Raw genomic sequence first — 18612 nt, forward strand, 5'->3', positions numbered from 1 at the left:
GAGTTTTACATCCACTGAGTCTTGATTGGCAGTGCAAAAAAATGAAAGGCTATAGGGATTTAGAGGAATTTATTTGTAAGAAGATGCTGTGACAATATAAAAATCCTGTTTACTTTTGTTTTATAATACAAAATAACAAGATTGTGTTTGACCCATTTCTCTATTCTGCTCCTAATGCTGTCTGATGCATTTTTACATAAGTTTACAGTAATGATGAGGTAAAAGAGTTTGAAGCAGCAGATGGTGAGTTGAGGCTGGTTACTGTATGAGCCAGGCGAGGAACTCAGCCAAGACGCTGAGGCTGTCACATATCTGCAACATATAATGGGATTTTCTGTGATTAAGCCTGCACCAGAACAGTTAATATTTTGGGTAAAACATAAAAACTACATAAGCCCCCAACCTCTCCACCTTTTAACTGCTTCCAGGTTTATGTGGCGTTACACGAAACATTTCCCATGGGGACACTGTCCAACACCCACTTCCTGCATCTTCTGCCTGTTGGCCTCCACTGAAGAATGCTCATAAAACATATTAAATGTTTAGCCAGCTGGAGGCTGGAAGATTTATTGCCATCTGGAGGTGAACAGGTTTGTAGGTAAGCTGTGTCCTGAGGAGAATATTTACATGTTTATGCTCTTGGGTGAGCAAAGGTCAGGTAGAGGGGTCATGGTTTACCGCTGCAGTTAAGCTTACTTGTCACAAAAAAAGGGACCAAATGGAAAGCACCCTTTGCTCTTTGAACCTCCATGTCTCCCTGTGTGCTCAGACCTCTTTTAAAATCCATTTTTATAAGAACTTTAAGTGGAAAAAGCATAAGAACAAAGTCAGCATGCTGTTACGACTGTCATAAGAACACTTTCACTTGCTCTTTCCATCCCCTGTTTTATGGCCCACAGTGCAAGAATTCAGACTTCCTTATAGCTAAAATAAAGTTACAGTTCTTGGATAGCGTGTTTGTTCATGCCGAATGATGGGTAATGAATTGCATATTGTACAGACGCACTGTCTAAGCCTTTGACCTGGATTTATCTTTTATCACAGTATCTATCAAATGTTCCCTGTGACCGCAAAATGTTGACCTTTGTTAACAATAAGAACAGAGTGATGTGTTTCATTTCTGTCAGAAAACTGCAGCGAGGGGCACAGACATGCTGTAAACAAGCAGTAGTAAATGTTGACCCTACCACTGTTTGTCTCTTTTGTAATACTCTGTTTGCATGTTGCATCCATATGAATTGCAGGAACACTCTCAGTATCAGCATTCTTCTCTCTGCACCACAGTGTTACAAAACCATTGACATGGCTCTTGGTACATCAAATATTATCAGTGTAAAGTCTCTTTGTTGACGTCTTTGTGCAGACTGTAAAATTGCTCTTGTTCACACACATATCAAGCTGCAGTAATGACTGAGATTGATTGTTTTTGATGCTTTGTAACAGTGTCAACATCTGGAAAGGTCTGGAAATTACAGGCGTAAGGTTGGTCGAACATGCACAGCTAACCTGCACCCACCACATGTCTTCTTGTTTGTCATGACAAAATGATGCACACTGACAGCCACATACACACACTCACACCTGCGTCTGCATCCCATCTCAAGCGTCCCATCCGCTCTAAACCGGAGTGTGGCGGATCCCGACGCTCTGTTCATGTGCTCCTCTGTGGATGTGCTTGTGTGTGAGAACACTCTCAGTTGAATGAGTCGGCAGGGGAGGGGGATGGAGGGTGTAATCAAGCTGAAAAGATTAGGGGAAGACGAGCTGCTGAGGATCTATGAGAGCAGACATTGGTTATATAACCCTAACCCAGTTCACTCCGCTTCCAAAGAGAGTCTGGGAGGGAGAAGGAGGATTTACCGAATTGGGGTGAATCCTTGAGTTTAGACCAAACTGAACCAGAACAGTTGCTTATCTGCATGCACTGTCAATTCAGTTGACAATGGGCGTCAAATTCTTAATCAAACACTTTTCCTACAGATTGCTTTGTGAGAGAATAAAAGCATTGACTTGTAGTGCCTGAGAAAATACTAATGATTTTGTTGTTATCTACTATGTGTCCACCATTGGTTATTGCTTCATTGCACCGGTGAGTACAACAGCATATTTGAGGGCCTCCCTGCAACGCTGCAAGTGAAGTGTTTACTCAAGATTGGTCTCCGAGTACTTTTGAACACATGATTTGAAAACATATCAAAGTTGGCTTCATTCTAAGTGTAGATAGGGATGTTTTGGTCCTCCATGTGCCATGCATAGGTGGACCTCAGGCCTCGTGACTGGACCGTTTCTGTTGGTCTCTGTGACAGGAGCAGTCCAAGTGCGACATAAAGAAGAAAGCTCCCCAAAGATCAGGGGGTAAAGATGCAGCAGATTTTGATCAGAACCGCTGAGGGTCCTAATAGTTTTGCTGCAGCACTCTGCATACCAATGACAGCTGACAATGGGTCCCTCGCCATTCTTAACTCCTCCATTCACCCTTAGTAAATGGCAGTTTATTCAAGTGGCCGGGCTGTTGCATAACCTAGCTTTTCACAAGTCTATATGTGGGCCCTGGGAGAGGGAAACATACACAGTAGTGTACAGAGAGACCATCCCAGCACAGTTCCGGGAGAATATAAAGGCACAAGAAAACAAATAACAGTGTGACCACCAGGACATAGCTTGATGTGAATAGCATTAATGCAGGGGCGGTCAAATCAATCACTCTTTCCTATATCCAGCCATTAACAAATCCGATCAATGTTGCTTCAGTAATGCTTGGCTACCATGCACACTGTGTGTTCAGTTAGGCCAGTTTCTCTTTACCTCTCCTTGGTGTCTTTGACCTGTTCTGTGAATGTTATCCTTTTGCATGTGGCCCACTGTTTAACCAAGCAAATCAATAGACAGACCGAAAATAGAATGGTAGTGTGCCAATATTTAAGGCTGACGACTGGTAAAATATTCAACTTGTGAGTCCAACAAGCCAAAATAATATTTTGTTTTCAGTGAGCTGTGTGGTACACAATGCTGAGAGGAGTCAGACATCACAAATCCCTGGTTTCAGGTCAGCATGCACAGTGCAGTGCTTTTGTGACTTATTAAATTATGTTTGATGAGACAGCTGCATAGTTACAGAATAAAATGACCCAACTGAATACTGTATTGGGATGTCCTGCGGTGCGAAAGGGTTGGTAAACAACATGTGGTACCACTCAATTCCAGCAGAGGCCCCCATATTTTCAAAGAAATACAGGGACAATGAATGAATAACACTTCTCCCCAGCAGACTGCTTCAGACCGGTTTCTGTGCTCCACATTTAAGAGGTAGTCATACTCTGAAATTCAACATTAGACTCAGCTTTCAGCTGTTTCTGTGTCATTATTTTATTGCACCACAGTGATCTGAGCAGTTTATCTGCTGATCATTTATGAATTGGCAAATTAATAACCTCTTATTGTTTTATGTGCAGCAATCGAACTCCTACAATGTGTTTTTGCAGTAAAGGCAATCTTCTGTCATTACAATGCGGTGCAAACAGCTACTTATTGCGCCGTTGTCCCAACATGCTGTCACATCTCTTTTTGTGGTTTTGTAATACTGTGATAATAGCCTGCCATGTGGGTCATTTCACTGGAGAAATGATGATAGGTAGTTTTGCACTTACCTGTGCACTGTCCAGTTCACCACTTAAATATATGTTGCCTGGAATTATAATAATATAATCTGTAAGAGGAGACAGTTGAGGAATGACCCTTGATTAAATTAAAGGCCTCATCTTAAGATCCCTAAAAGACACGTGTTGCGTATCAGGTATTCACTAATTCAAAGTCTCGTTTAAATAAATAATGAAAGGCTGGTCTTTGGAGCACATGACAGAATACCCACCATGCAACACGGTACCAATAGTCACCAAAGTGACTAAAAGTCCCTTTCCCTTTTGTAAGAAAAGGTCTGATTTAGTACTTTTGGTGGTAGACACTGGCCACCTGTAGGAGAGGAAGCCCTTCTTGACGTGCGTCAGGCCGGTTTCATAGCAGAGAATCGGTTTGCCATGGCAGCGGCAATCGGCAGACACGGCACTGTGGGGGTGGCCGGTCGGTGTCAGCACTCATTACCATCCACCGCCTTAGTGGATGCCTCTTCCAGGAGTCTTTTAGAAATAAATAAAAGAGAGATGCTTTACACTTTAATGACTTTCCCACAGTGGCTCTCCAAAACAACAGCACCCCTTAAATTGCTGTGCCCTGGCTGAGACTGGAGGAGAGTCCCCACGGCTCAACAGAGGAAGGGAAATACTGAGTCCACTGTCTGTCCACTCTGCAAGGCCAGCCAACAGGGAGGGGGGGATAATCAGGTCTTTATGTGGCGTGGGGCCTAGAGGGGACAGCCTCGGTATTGTCCCCACAGCACCCTCCCTTATCCCGGTTTGATTGTTCCTCTGGATCCAACACATGGTCACGTTGTGAAACCTTCACCCCCCAAACTAGGGTTTGTACATCCACATCCCCCAACAAACCCTGACCCATCAGCCAGTGGACATCCAGTTTAAAGCAAACAGATGAGGCAACGTGTTCTTGCACGTCTATTTTAATAACAGTCTTTTTCCAGGTACTTGTTCTTGTTTAGATCTTCTGTTGGCAGGTTTATAAAAGTAAATATCCAGAGCTGTGATTTAAGTGGCTTACTATGATCACATGGCCACTGTTTCCTTCCAAAAAATCTTCTGTAAAGGATTATCTGTTTTGTTGGAGTTGACTGTTGACAGAAGAACAAATGGATGCTTACCAAAGTGTGACACTGCCAGTTTAATGGCGCAAATGGACTGATATACACATTTCTACTAAATGGAAGCAGGAAAGCAATGTCAACATCAGTCGTTACAAACATGTCAGCTCAAGAAGATGAATGCTGATTTCATAGCCAGTTATGTAATTTTTTTTAAATGATTCAAATATGTTGAGGTTGGGATCAGTATTTGCTTTGATATTTATTCAAATGTTTCACATTTCCCGTGAGTGTGTCAGTGTGATGTGCCGTCATAACTGACTCAGGGGTCAAGGCTTCATAAGTTAACAATGTTAATTTTATCCACGACATTGAGTGAATAAGTCTCTCTTTCAGCTTCATGTTCTATCTGCAAGGTGTCAGCAAACAAGGCCCTGTTAAAGTGGATTACAGCCAGCGATGACGTGTAATAAAATATAATCTCCACTGTAGCTGTAAATCCTCACTGAGCCTGCAGTGTGTGTATACTATAACCAATCATGTTTTCTTTAAAACACTGCTGTCATATAGTATATAGTACTATATCACCTTATTTCTGCTGTTTCATTATAAACTGGGTCATTTAATCTTGTGATGTTCTTTTAAGCCTGTTATCTAAAAAAACAGTGTGATGGACAGGTGACCTGTCCAGGACGTTGCCCTGTTATCTGCATAAGGCAAATTCCCTAAAACTTGCTTTCACCCCCGAATGAGGAGTAGGAATAAGACAGAATGACAGTATGATGAACTAATGAACTATACATGTGTTCTTTCTGTTTCACTTTATTGTAACTGCAGTAGCCTATATATGTGCTTTCTTTTGTGTTTTCTGTTTTTATTCATCGTTAGAAAGAACTGAAAATCAGTATAGAGCGTACATTCAACCAATGAACAGATGAATTTGTTATGTATGTGTCAGCATTTCTTCCCACATTAGTGGTATGGAAATAACATTTTGTGCTACCCACACATTTCAGGAGGGATTGTAATAACTGGTGATCCCTCAGCTCAACATGTCAATTTAATGTTCAGTAGTTTGTTTTTAGACATCTTAGTTTAGCATGGTGAATATATAGCATATTAGCACACTAAGGTTAGCTTAAAGCAGTGCTACTGTGCCTCAGAGCAGCCTAACACATATATCTATGAGCCTAACAGAGCTGCTAGCATGACTGTAGACTCCTAGTCTTGTTAGCTCATTGAAGCATGTGGGGAAACTACCTTTTACTGCCAAGAATCACGTCTTAAAAGTACACACAAATTTGCATTTAATTAATTCCTGGATGTTTGGGCAAATATATTTTAGCTATAAGAGATACAGTTATCTCCTTCTCACCCACAGGAGCACAAACAATAGGGAAGAACCAACCAAGAGAGGTAATAAGTTCATATCTGAACAAGAGGCTGTGAAAAACTCAACTCCTCCTCTCTTCCATATCTGATTACATGTATTCACCTAATAGCTGTCCGAGCTGAAGAAAGACTGAGAGAAAGAAGGAAAGAAAGAATTGCATGAAACTGGAAACCATACATTAGTTTGCGTAACTGATATGGCAAAAGAAAACAAGTCAAAGTTCGGATAGAAAACGCTGACTATTGTTTTGACACCTGGAGAGTGCGAAACAGAGGTCAAACCAAATTCTTTTTTTCTTTTTTGGAGATTTGGCCGCCTCTTAATGAAACATAGTTTGGTGGATAGAATGATCTGAGTCAGTGGCTATGTTCCTATTGAGCATTTACAAATGGCTTTACAACTGCTCTAAAAGGCAGCCGGGTTTACTGGTTCACAGGAAATAAAAAAGTCAGGCAACGTAAGGAAGCAGGTGTTTCCTTGTCTTTCCCTGACTCATGGCATTGACACAGCTGACTCATGGAGAAAAAAGTCACCTCCCTTGCATCATGTTCACATACTGCTTACTTAAGGAGTCTGACACTGTGAAGACTAGAGGTGATGGTTTTCTCTTTTACGTCTTTGTAAATGTCATTACTGTACGAAAGTAGACTTTAAAAAGGGGAAAGGAAGACTGGAACAACTCTGAGTCTCATGCTCCAGTAAAGAGAGTGACACAAACAAAGATAGGAGGAAACGATATGTCTAACGTGGTTGCATACAGTAAAATTAAGCCGAGCCACAGCCAGCCAGCCAAATTGTATAGAGTTTTTCTTTGCAATTTTAAAATATGTCTGGTATTCCCAACAATCTCATCTTTTCATTATGCCTTGGCATTTCCTGCATTACATTAACTTAATGTACCTTTTAGAATCTAAAGTAAGTCATCACTTAAGGAAATAAGTGAAGGAATGAGAACTTGGAGTGTCCACTTTGCCGTTGTCTTGCAGTGTTGTTCTCTAAAACTTACCATTTCAACGACATGTTAAGTACACAACCTCTTGTGTCGTAACCATGAGCTCACAAGTTCCATTTCAAGACACAAATACATCCATCAGCCATGTATTATGCAGCCCCCATACCAACAAACTGTGATGTACTGTGTGTTCTGACACCTTCCTATCAGAACCAACATTACATTTTTCAGCAGTTTGAGCCTTGGCCGCCCATGACCCTGTCACCAGTTCACCACTTTTGATTGGTACTGACTACTGCAGACCGGGAACACCACACAAGAGTTGCAGTTTTGGAGATGCTCTGACCCAGTCGTCTAGCCATCACTATTTGGCCCCTGTCAAAGTCGCTCAAATCCTCACGCTGCCCATTATTCCTGCTTCCAACACATTAACTTTGGTTGTCATGATAACCAGATAATCAGTGTTATTCAGTTCACCTGTCAGTGCCCATAATGTTATGGCTGATCGAAGTTCATTACAATTACTGATGCTCTGATATTTTGACATCTTGGTCGATTTGCTTATTTGTTGCCCTTCCTGGAGTTCATTTTGTCTTTGTGTGTTTGGTGGATAAACTGGTTCAGTGTTAACGGGGGATAGAAGTGGCCAAAGTAACACAGAAGTTGTTATTTTTACAAGCTGTGTTTCTTTGATAAGCCTTCATTCAGGAATCACCAGGGTTTTGTTCATAGTTTGGAGAGTGTTGACAGGACTTATGGAGTGATTATGGAGTAATTCTACATGTTAAAAGGTGATGTGGGTGTGGAAGCTTTGGAGCTGCTGAGAGGCACTTGTCAGGGAGCTGGAGTGAATAATGAGCGTAATGTACTGAGAAATGTTCATTTTTAAATGTCAGCGTTACTTAATTGAGTAATAAGTATTTGATTATATTGTTCATGTAACTTGAACGCTTGGATGAAATGAAATAACTTTTAGTTATGAAATGAAATGAAATAACTTTTAAATATGAAATGAAATGAAACAACTTTTAAAAATGAAATTCATAAATGTGTTAATCATTTAATGAAAATAATGATAGAATTGGGTACAATGTCATGCCCAAGACTTTTCATCATATTCAATAAGTCTGTTTTCATTGTACTTTGTTACACTTTATTATTATTGTTTTTGATATGCAAACTTTTCCACTTCAGCCAGCCATAAAACTATTTCCAAGTATTTTAATGTGCAAATTGAAAATGCACATAAAAACAGTTGAAAAACATCTCTCCAAAGCCTTATCCACTGTTAGTTGCAAAGTGTTTTTGCAGTTTTGTTTAACTTTGTAATTCAGTTTAGAGCTATTTCCCTGTCAGCTGAGTTCAAAGGCTTTGTGAGACACCAAGATAACTGTGCCCGGTGTCAGTGTCGCTTACCCTGTGACTGGCATATGGCAAGCCATGTGATGCAGCCAGCATGATGGTGAGATCAGCGTAATCAAGAAGCCATAAAGAGACAGACACAACCAAGCGAGGAATGGCTGCTGTCATTTCATCTTCAGATCTGGGGCTCCTCTGGCAACTCATACATTCATACAAGTCAAACAGCTTGATATCATAATAACATTTGATTTGATATAATGCATCAGGTTTAACCTCTTTAAAGAAATCAGACTGTTCAAAAACATCAGTGTAGTTTAGTTGACTCTATTGGGAACCAGTGTCCTCTGCACAGAAGAATATAGGATGGAAGTGAATTCCTCCAGAAGAGAGTTTTAGAAGGACACTTGTATATTCAATTGCCCTAAACCTCAACCAGCTTTCCCTACGATGAATGGGGGGCAGGTATTTCCCTCTCCACACACAACCCAACAATAAAGCTAATATATATTGATCTGGTGTTGGAATGTTTACTGCTAAAGATTGTGGTTATATCCTTTTCTATTTCTTCCTTAAAACAGGATTTGAACACACACTTTTCTGGTTTTACCGTGCAACCTGTGCTTGCTGTGCTCGCTGTGCTCGCTGTGCTCTACCTGGTTCAGTGTCAGCCGGTGCACAGTAAAAGAGGCTTATAGGCACTTAATGAGGCTTTGCACACTCCAGGACCCCCGTCAAGAACAATGACCCAGCTGTGTGTGGCCCTTTTCTCTTTGCTGTCGTAGAACATATGGAAAGCTCTGTTAGCAGGTCAGTGAAAATGTAATGCGTCCTCAGCCGTTTGTCTGTATATTTCTGTGGCCACAGATGAAACACATGCTGTATGTTATTTATTGCACAGACTGCATTGGGAACACAGTGTACTCAGGTGTTTCGCAGACTGTTCAACAAAGGTTGCTTAACATTTGGGGACACAATAATAGAGAACAGGCCTCATGTATTCAGATTTATCATTGTGCTGCACATTGCTGCATACATGCAGAGTGATTACATTTCAGTTTTTTGCAGATCACCAGGCCAGTGTGCCTGAGTAGGAGGCTTCTTATGTTTGAAGTTTGAAAGAGGCTTTAACCACTCGCCCAATAATGGAGCCATTGAGATCCGATGAGGCTTTTGCACAAACTGAACTCACTATGAATAAACAAGTCCCTCTTACATAAACAGCTCGCAAGGCCAACTCTCATTATCATACAGCTACAAACAATGGGTTTCCGAGGTTGAATTTTATGGTGTCCGAATTGGTTTGGACTTTGTCTTGTGATGGGTTTAAACATTTTGTGACATTAGCTTTCACTGCAGCGTGATCTAGTCATGAAATTAAAGCCGCATATGACTCTGCAAGGATGTATGCATGCTTTTCATCTGTTGTTTGAAAAGCAGTAGTAGGATTAAAAAGTTGATCTGATTTCAATGCATTTCCGATTTCAAGGGATTTTGTGGCAAATACGTGTACCTCTCGGCACACTTTGTACAGTACAATGACCACAGGGTCGTTATTTATCCTGCAGGTCACGCTCAGTCCAACAGTCCAAGGGCAAAGTTATTTATCAGGTGTCCTATACAGTTATTGACACTTTTCCATGCTGTTCACCTCTTCTTCACCTCTTGACAAGTCAACCGGGGCGCACACAGTCAGCTGAGGACAAAGATAGCTCAAGAATTAGGCCAAACAGTTATTTTACACAGAAATGTGCCTCAGTAATGCCAAAAAGTTGGTTGTTAAAAATAAATCTGATTTTTCTTCAAAATTGTTTAAATGCAGTTAGGGGTGAAATGATTGATTGAGTTTAATCTGAAAATATATTGATAATCAAAGTTTTTTTCAAGATAAAATACCAACCATTCATTGGTTCCACCTTCTCCTTCCTTTCTCTGTCTTACTACATGTGATCATAAACTGAACCTTTGGTGGTCTGAAACAACCAGTTTAAAGACATCACTGTGAGTTTTAGAAAATTCAGAAATTTTATAGATCAAAAGACTAATCAATTAATCGAGAAAATAGCTGGATGTTTAATCAATAATGAACCACTAATGAGAAATTGTGAGATGAATTGTGATTGTGAGATGAATTGTGATTAGTAACTTCTAAGTTTTGCTAAGGGCTGCAACTAATGATTATTTTCAATTATTGATTAATCTATTGCCTAATTAATTGTTTTGTCTATTATCTGTCAAAACATTGAAAAAATCCCATCACAAGTTCTAAGAACCCACCGAACAGTCCAAAACCCAAAGATATTTAATTGATTGATATTTCATTTAATATGATATAAAACAAAGAAAAGGAACAACACTCACATTTAAGAAGACTGAACCAGTGTTTGCTTTATTAATCAACTGTAAAAATCCATAAATTATCAAAATCAATTAATTTAATGAATCAATTAATTGACTACTTGCTGCAGCTCTTTGTATTTTATGACCATTTCTGTTGTTATCACTATATAATATCTGAAATCACTGATGCAAATATGTCTCAACTCAACATTTTGATCACACAGTTGAAAAGTTCAAAGACATTTTCCGTAAAGTTAATTATCATCATCACAATGTGCTGATAGTATGGTGACAATACAAATGAAAACTGAAAACTAGGCTGGTTTCATGAATCATGAATTATTCAGTGGACACTCCTGTTGAATTTCTAGTATAGAAATAGATTTGATCTATGTTTGCTGAAATGCCGTCAAATGTTCAACCTCTGCCACAGTAAACAGGTGTTGGAGAGTAAACTTCAACCTGACCGCGGCTTCTATTCTTGAGATTTTCATTCACTGCTCTGGAAACATAATGAGTCCATTTGTTGTCTTTGTATGTGAGTTCTAATTAAGATGGCTCAGCTAAATGTGTCTGTCAGAGTATGCATGTGCATGAGAGTGCACTGTAGCAGGGAAACTTGAATAATAGTGCCTTCAGTCTGTACTCAGTGTTGCACCCCAGAGAGGAACAATCAGATGCTTCTAGCCTGACTCGGTTCGGGTCGAGTCGGGTGGTGTTACACGAACAGGCTGCTGTGTGCCAGCTAAATGAATTGGGTCCGTGCTGAAGGACAATTCATGTTTTATCCCACTGTCCCTCTTGACAGCTCCTGTGCCACAATGCACTGCTCTCCACAGATATAGTTCCCACGGTGCGGTAGGCAACCTGGCACACACTGTGTGGTTAATGGTGTAAGAGAACACCAGTGTGTTCTTACCTGAGTGTCTGTCAGTGGACTGATTAAATGACGCTTGGGGAAAAGGAATGAGGAAACTTTAAAAAAAGACAAAAGCAGACAATAACACCTTTTAAAAATGCCATATGAGCGTTCAAAGTACTAATGAAGCCTTTATAAGTAGGTATGAATGAATCTTTTGATGTCCTGTTGTGAAAACTCTCTTTGGGAACACAAAAATGACAAAGAAGATGTGAAAATGCTGCAGAGGAAGTTGGCCCAGACAAGGAGAAAAAAGAGCATCTAGGTCAGGCTGTGTGTTTTTCCAGACATATGTTTTTATGGCTGTTTTGAATTTTCCTTTGGGCAACTTTACATTGGAAGGATTGACAAATTCTTAGAGGCTGAATTTAGACCAAACATAAACACATTTCAGTTTGTCAAGAGTTAAAAGAAAAACTCTTTGAGTGAACGTTCGCATAGATTTGATTTAATATTTGGAGTTGATGAACCAGCCTTTTGGTGCATTAAATTTCCACAGAAAAGATCCAGATGTATGCAGTTATACAGCAACCTGTACCAATTACAGCAGATGAAGGCTCAGACATTTTTTTTTACAGTTTTTTGTTTAGTTTTATGTCTTTCAGCCAACTGTATATGTGTTTTTGTTAAAGTTCAGTACCTATCGGATGTTTTAATTACAGTACTTAACGTTACTGCAGTCCTAAATAGTTGATCAAGGAAACTAGTGAAAAAGTCAAATATAGATAAACTCTGGCCATAATTTGACCAGATTTTGGTTTGCTTTGCTTGTTGCTAAACTTTGGCAATTATACAACAAAGGCTTTGATGTTGCACAAGATGCTGTTGGACCCATCATAGAGTGCAGGCGCAGTATTCGTGAGCAGTGCTTCCTTGAGGTTATCCCCTTTCTGCCACATCCCCTGTCCTCTGGCCACTGGAGGGCAATCCCTCTCTTCAGAGTTTAAAGTGGTGTCACTGGGTTTTCAAATTGTGCACCTCAGGGCAAAGAGTTGAATAGTTTAAGCAGTTAACCAACCTCTATTTAATTTCAAATTAAATCTTTATTATCTAAACATAATTAGCTAGTAAAACATGTCAGATATGATATTGTATGTATATTTCGTGGCAATCATCTCTTCTCAGTAAATGTCTTCACACTAAGTAAAGTGAAAACCACTGTTGCATGATTTAGATTTTTACAAGGTTTATTATTTCTTAGTCTTCCTACTCCTAACTTATTTCTCACCAAGCATATTATCACATAGCAAACAGATCAAGATAAATAAAAAATATTTTGGCTGATTATCTTAACAACAACCAAGCCCCAGAGAAATGTGCTGGGCTTTGAAGCCAATTTGACCCAGTGGCCAGACCTTGTAATTACAATGTCAGGGTTCATCACATGACCCCTAAGGCCCCTTTAACCTGCACACAATCATGTGAAAAGAAGGAGCTTTAAAACAGTGGATAAGATTTTTTGAGCTTCACAACCCTCACAAAATGATCCATTTCACTATCAGAATTTTATCCATTTGGATCCATTTGCCAATTTTAGGCAGCTGGATCACACAAGAATCCATTGCCAAGCGCCGAGCTTCAAGTTATGCACTTTTGTCTGAACCATTGACAGTATATATGGTCTGAACACAGTAGTTATGGACTACTCAGTGTTCTAAGAGCAGCTATTGGCAGCTGAGGCATGAGCTACAGGCGTGGTTTAACGCTAGCTGTTATCTGACGACGACACGTGTCAGAAAACAGAAATGGTGGCTGTCATTGTAGATGCAGCTAGCATCAGTTACATCAGAACTGGAGAGTATTTCTTCATTAAAAGAAGAGTGATAATGGCACTGGAAGCTTTTCTTGATAGAAAAGAGGTTCTTGCTCCTCTTCCAGCTGGCTTCCGTAAGAGTTTGACTACTTTATATGGTTGGTTGATCTAATTGGCTGAAGTTCCCCATGAGAGAAGGTGAAAGACATCCAATCACTTGGCCTATAATTTGTGCCTGCCCTTTTCCAAACGCATTCCAATGACAACTTCCCAGGTGTCTGTGTAACAAACCATCTGAAGCAGTTAGATTGTGTATGCTGAAATAATTTTAGTTAGTTAGTGGATGGCTGAACTGGAAGTTAGCCGGTCTAATGAAGTACTCGTTATGCAGAATGATGTAGTTCTCCGCTGCCCATTTGTATTCCCAATATGTTCCAGCAATGTTTTTTTTTCCCAAATATGGCAATGCACTGCTTTTCCTTTAGTCCTCATGTGTAACCGTATTGAGCTAGTGAGTAAACAAGTACATTGATTGTTTGTCTACAAAAAGCATCAGAAAATCCAACTCAGACACAAAATCCAAGATTTTAATGAATATATTGTTCATCTTACTGAATCCTCCACCAGTACCAAACAATTCTCTTTAATGTCTCTCACATCCAAAAATGGAAAATTTTAAACCACTTCAATTTTAAAATAAATTCACATTTAAATTTAAATGTGGTTTTGGTATGAGCAATCATGTCCATTCATGTGTGCTTCAATATATTTCTTGGCAGTGTGCAGGAAGAAAAAAAGAGAAATGCAAATCACCTCCAGCAAATGTTGTGGAGTTTTTGTGAGCTGTCCCAGCGACAGATCAACAAACTAACAGGTGTAAAAACAGAACTGCCTCTGGGGAGAGAATAGAGGATTCAACAAGCCCTCGCTCTTCCTTTTTATCTGTCCTGTGCCTCTGAAGAGCTCCCAGAGTGAATAAAGTGATTGGTCCCATGAAATGAACATGAACAAATTTGCTAGGGAAAGCCACTATGGTATTTCTGGACTGCTATACTCTATATGTGTCGAATTATCCTTTAACAAGTACAAATGGTATCAGACATAAAAACACACTAATGATTGCATTATAAAACCAATGAACTGATAGCATTTCTTTATCTAAAGGGTAGAGTTGCATGTTCCCGTCTCGTAGTACAATGTTTGAGCTGGTAAAAGCCAAACATCTGTGGGAAAGATTATGGTCCGTCTATCCAGCCTGTAATCTCAGTATTTTCACCTTGCTGCTGACGTAGGTTGTCTTGCACAGACAGCTGCTCTGCCTGGCTTTTCACAAGAGTGATTATCACTGTGATATGTACTTTATTTACTTTGTAACGACTAGCCCTGAATTTGTACAGCACGTTTAGAGGAGCCCTCAAGGTTAGTGCTTGACTCAAAGGCACAATGACTGGTGTGAAGGCAGGCCATTTTTTAAAGGGTTGAAGCCTGACTCATATGTGATGATGAAAGAGAGGAGGATTATGACAGTAAAGAAGACAATGATCAGCCCAGCATCAACAAATGGCGTATAAATAACACAACTTCAGACGCTGCATGCGTCAAAGTCCAATTTTGCGTACACATAATATGCTAATCCTTCCCATTAACTTCCATGAGATGACATAGTATGAAGAGCCACAAAGTCAGCATGTGGAGGAGGATTGAGTGGATGGATGAGTCAAACAAACACAGGACTTGTTACATTTGAAACCAAAAGTCAATGTGGACTTATTTTAACTATTTTAACTTTTTTAAACCCGACAAAGTAGTTTTCAACCAAGCCAACATCCACAGAAGATAATGGGAAGGATTGGCATATCACTTACATGCAAAATTGGAGTTTGTAAAGTTGTGTTTTTTGTCCGCAGATTGAAGAGACTGGGTTGCACTTTACTGTTGTTTATGTAACAATTAACCACAAAGTTACCTTAGTTATTGTCAAACTATAAATCTTCTTTCCTCCCTTACTTACTTATAGTTTAATATATTTTTACCCAACAGCAAAAAGACCTCAACATACTACAACTTAAAGTTCGATGGGGTAGGGTTTAGTGGTATTTGGCAGTGAAGTTGCATACTGGAACCATTTGAATACAGCTCAGCCTTCCAAGAGTGTAGGAGAAACTACGGCAGCCGAAAAACCCGTGAAAAACGTGAAAGGCCCTAACTAGAGCCAGTGTTAACTGTTGTGTGATTACCAGGTCTTGCCCCACTTTGAAGAAAATCTTTTAGTGCTGCCTATTAGTGTGGTTGTTTGGAACAGCTCTAAAACACTTTTTCCTTCAGGCATCGGCGGACAACATTTCAAACAAACTAGCACATTTCAAGCCTTTTGTTCCATCGTTCTGTATAACTTTTAGCCCCAACTTGGTTTGTATGTTTCTTTATTTACTTATGTTTCAATTATTTGCGTCCCCATTTTTTCTTAAGTTGCAGTGCAATGAGCGCACTGTTCAATTGTTTATTATTATTGTTATTATTATTACTATTATTACTATTATTATTATTATTCGTAGTAGTAGTAGTAGTAGTAGTAGTAATATTATAATATTTCAATATTATATGAAATGCAATATTGGATTCAATATATATATATATATTATTTTGTTTTACTGTAATATAATTGTAAGTAATTTGTAATATAGGTTAATATAATTAGTGAAGTATAGGCTACATTATTATTACTTCCACTGTTAATTGCAGATTGTTATTACATTAATGGGAATTTAAAACACTTTTGATGACACGACCAGCGCTACTCACATTGTCAAAATGTGGCTTCAGAGAATCTTTCCCGCACAAGCCGCTCTCACTCTCTCCACACATGCTTTGACGCATGTTTTTCGGCTTCAAAGAGGACTAGACATGCATCTGTCCAATCATTGGTCTCTCAGCGGCCTGTTGCACCCCCACTGCTTCATGACCTCCCTAAAACCTCTGCCCGCCTCCACTGCAGTGATCCTATTACCCTGAACAGGTCACAGACGGACATCAAGAACACAGCCTTATGGGAAAATGCGTCATTCCTGTCTGCTGTGCATCGTTGTATTTTGATTACTGGGTCTGGATTAGAAGAAAATTGATTCCCCATGATGACAATCCTCTGAGAAACGACACAGCAGTTTGTATTCTTTGCTCCTACTTCACTCATTTACCCTACTTGTTGCTGTGCCTCAGTTTAGGCTGGTGTGTGTGTGTGTTTGATGTACTGAGGAAAATAAAGGATTTGCCGGGATTAGGCCCTTGCACCAGACTAAAGGCAGAAGGAAACTTGCTGTGGCACCATCAGATACATGATCAGCGCTTAATCTTACAGGAGCTCAAGGGAGTGTGGGGGGTTGGAAAGGGCACTGCTTTCGTGTAATCATTTTTAAATCTCTGAGTTAGAGGGAGGCCTCATGTGTTCAGCAAGCAATTTATCCGCTGTTGTTGTGCAGGCAGATTGCAAGGATCTGACAAAAGATGTAGTAAGTTGCATGACTGCATTGGCATGCCAACTAGCGTGTGTGTGTGTGTGTGTGTGCGCGTGTGTGTGGACTCAGTTTTTTTCTGTCTGTGATGGCCTGCTTACCCTGACACACTGTTGGTAATTATGCAACAACAACAACCTGTTTCTGTGATTTGAATCAGCACTTGATGGGAACAAAGATTAGACTGAGCTTGGTTTATTTCCAGTACAACACAAATCGCTGTTAGAATAAGAATGAAAACTCAAAATAATGAAAAATAACTGACAAAAGTGCAAATAAGAACAATTTCTAAAATGGTAAAGTTTTTTCTCATGTAACTGGTAATCACTCAAATGTGGTTGTTGCACAGATCAGAGGATACATTTTGTAATTTGAAGACAAAAAAATATTTATATTTCTGTTGTAACGGGTCGGGAAATTCTTTATATGCGGTTACACAACTTTCACAATGAAGATGACAGTAGTTTGACGCAACCATCCTTAAAGGCCTGTGGGTAACATGAGGACCACTCACAAGAGACAGATTTTAAACAAGTTTACTGTCATGCTAGCAGCTTTCTGGGGCTGTACTTTGATCTAAATGCTAATATTAGCATATTAACATGCTCACAATGACAATGCTAATATGCTGGTGTTTATCAGGTATAATATATAATTAATTACTATGTTTAGCATAGTGACATTTGTAAATAAATGCACTAAACAGAAACTACAGCCGAGGCCGACAGGAATGTTTCACTGTTTTGACCTGACCTGATGCTAGATGAGGATCACCAAAGTCCTTAGCTGTATACTCTGGGGACTATAAATGCAACATTTTTATTAGTTGTTGAGACTTTTCAGTCTGGACTGAATGGTCGACTGAAAAAATGACCAATTGACCGAACATCATTGCCATTCCAAGAAGTAGTGTAGCTAAAAATGTGCCTGCGTCAAGGTTATTTTTTTCAGATGTAACCATTTCCTCCAGAGCCAAAGAGGACATTACACAACTGATCACAGGCTGAGTAATACTCTCTATGACTATAGTAAAGTGACCTTCATGTGTAAAATTGGTGGAGTGTCCCTTTAAATCTGAAGATTTAAGCAGTACCAAATTAATATATGGGTTGAATTTAGATTTAAACAACACATGTAGACAAAAGCCAAAGCACAGAAAGACAAATGGGACAAATACAGCAACTGCTTTACAATGTAATCATTATGTAATCATCAAATTAACACATCATGTGAGTCTTTTTAATGACCATCTCACACATGAGCAGTTACAGAACAGTTGAGATATTTTTGCATTACGTAAACGTGAATGACAAAGACATGTTAATTATATGAATGGGTACAAAATCCAGCAGCTTTACACAGAGGGTTTTACATGCCTAATCATGTGTGTATGATCTGCTCATATGTTGTAGCACACACGCACACACACGCGCCACACACACACACACACACACACACACACACACACACACACACACACACACACACACACAAATGCACAGAGGCCATACATCCTAGAGATAGCATAATCCCAGTGTAGGTCACCATCACCCATGGTGGGCAATAACTAAAGGAGAACATGATTTAAAATATGTTTATTTCTGTAATCATTATTAATCTAACCGTTACAGATTTAATTTTATCGCCTGTTTACAACACAGGGTTATCTGAGGTTTACA

This window comes from Dicentrarchus labrax, unplaced genomic scaffold (assembly GCF_905237075.1).
Source record: "Dicentrarchus labrax unplaced genomic scaffold, dlabrax2021, whole genome shotgun sequence".
In the NCBI taxonomy this organism is placed as follows: Eukaryota; Metazoa; Chordata; class Actinopteri; family Moronidae; genus Dicentrarchus; species Dicentrarchus labrax.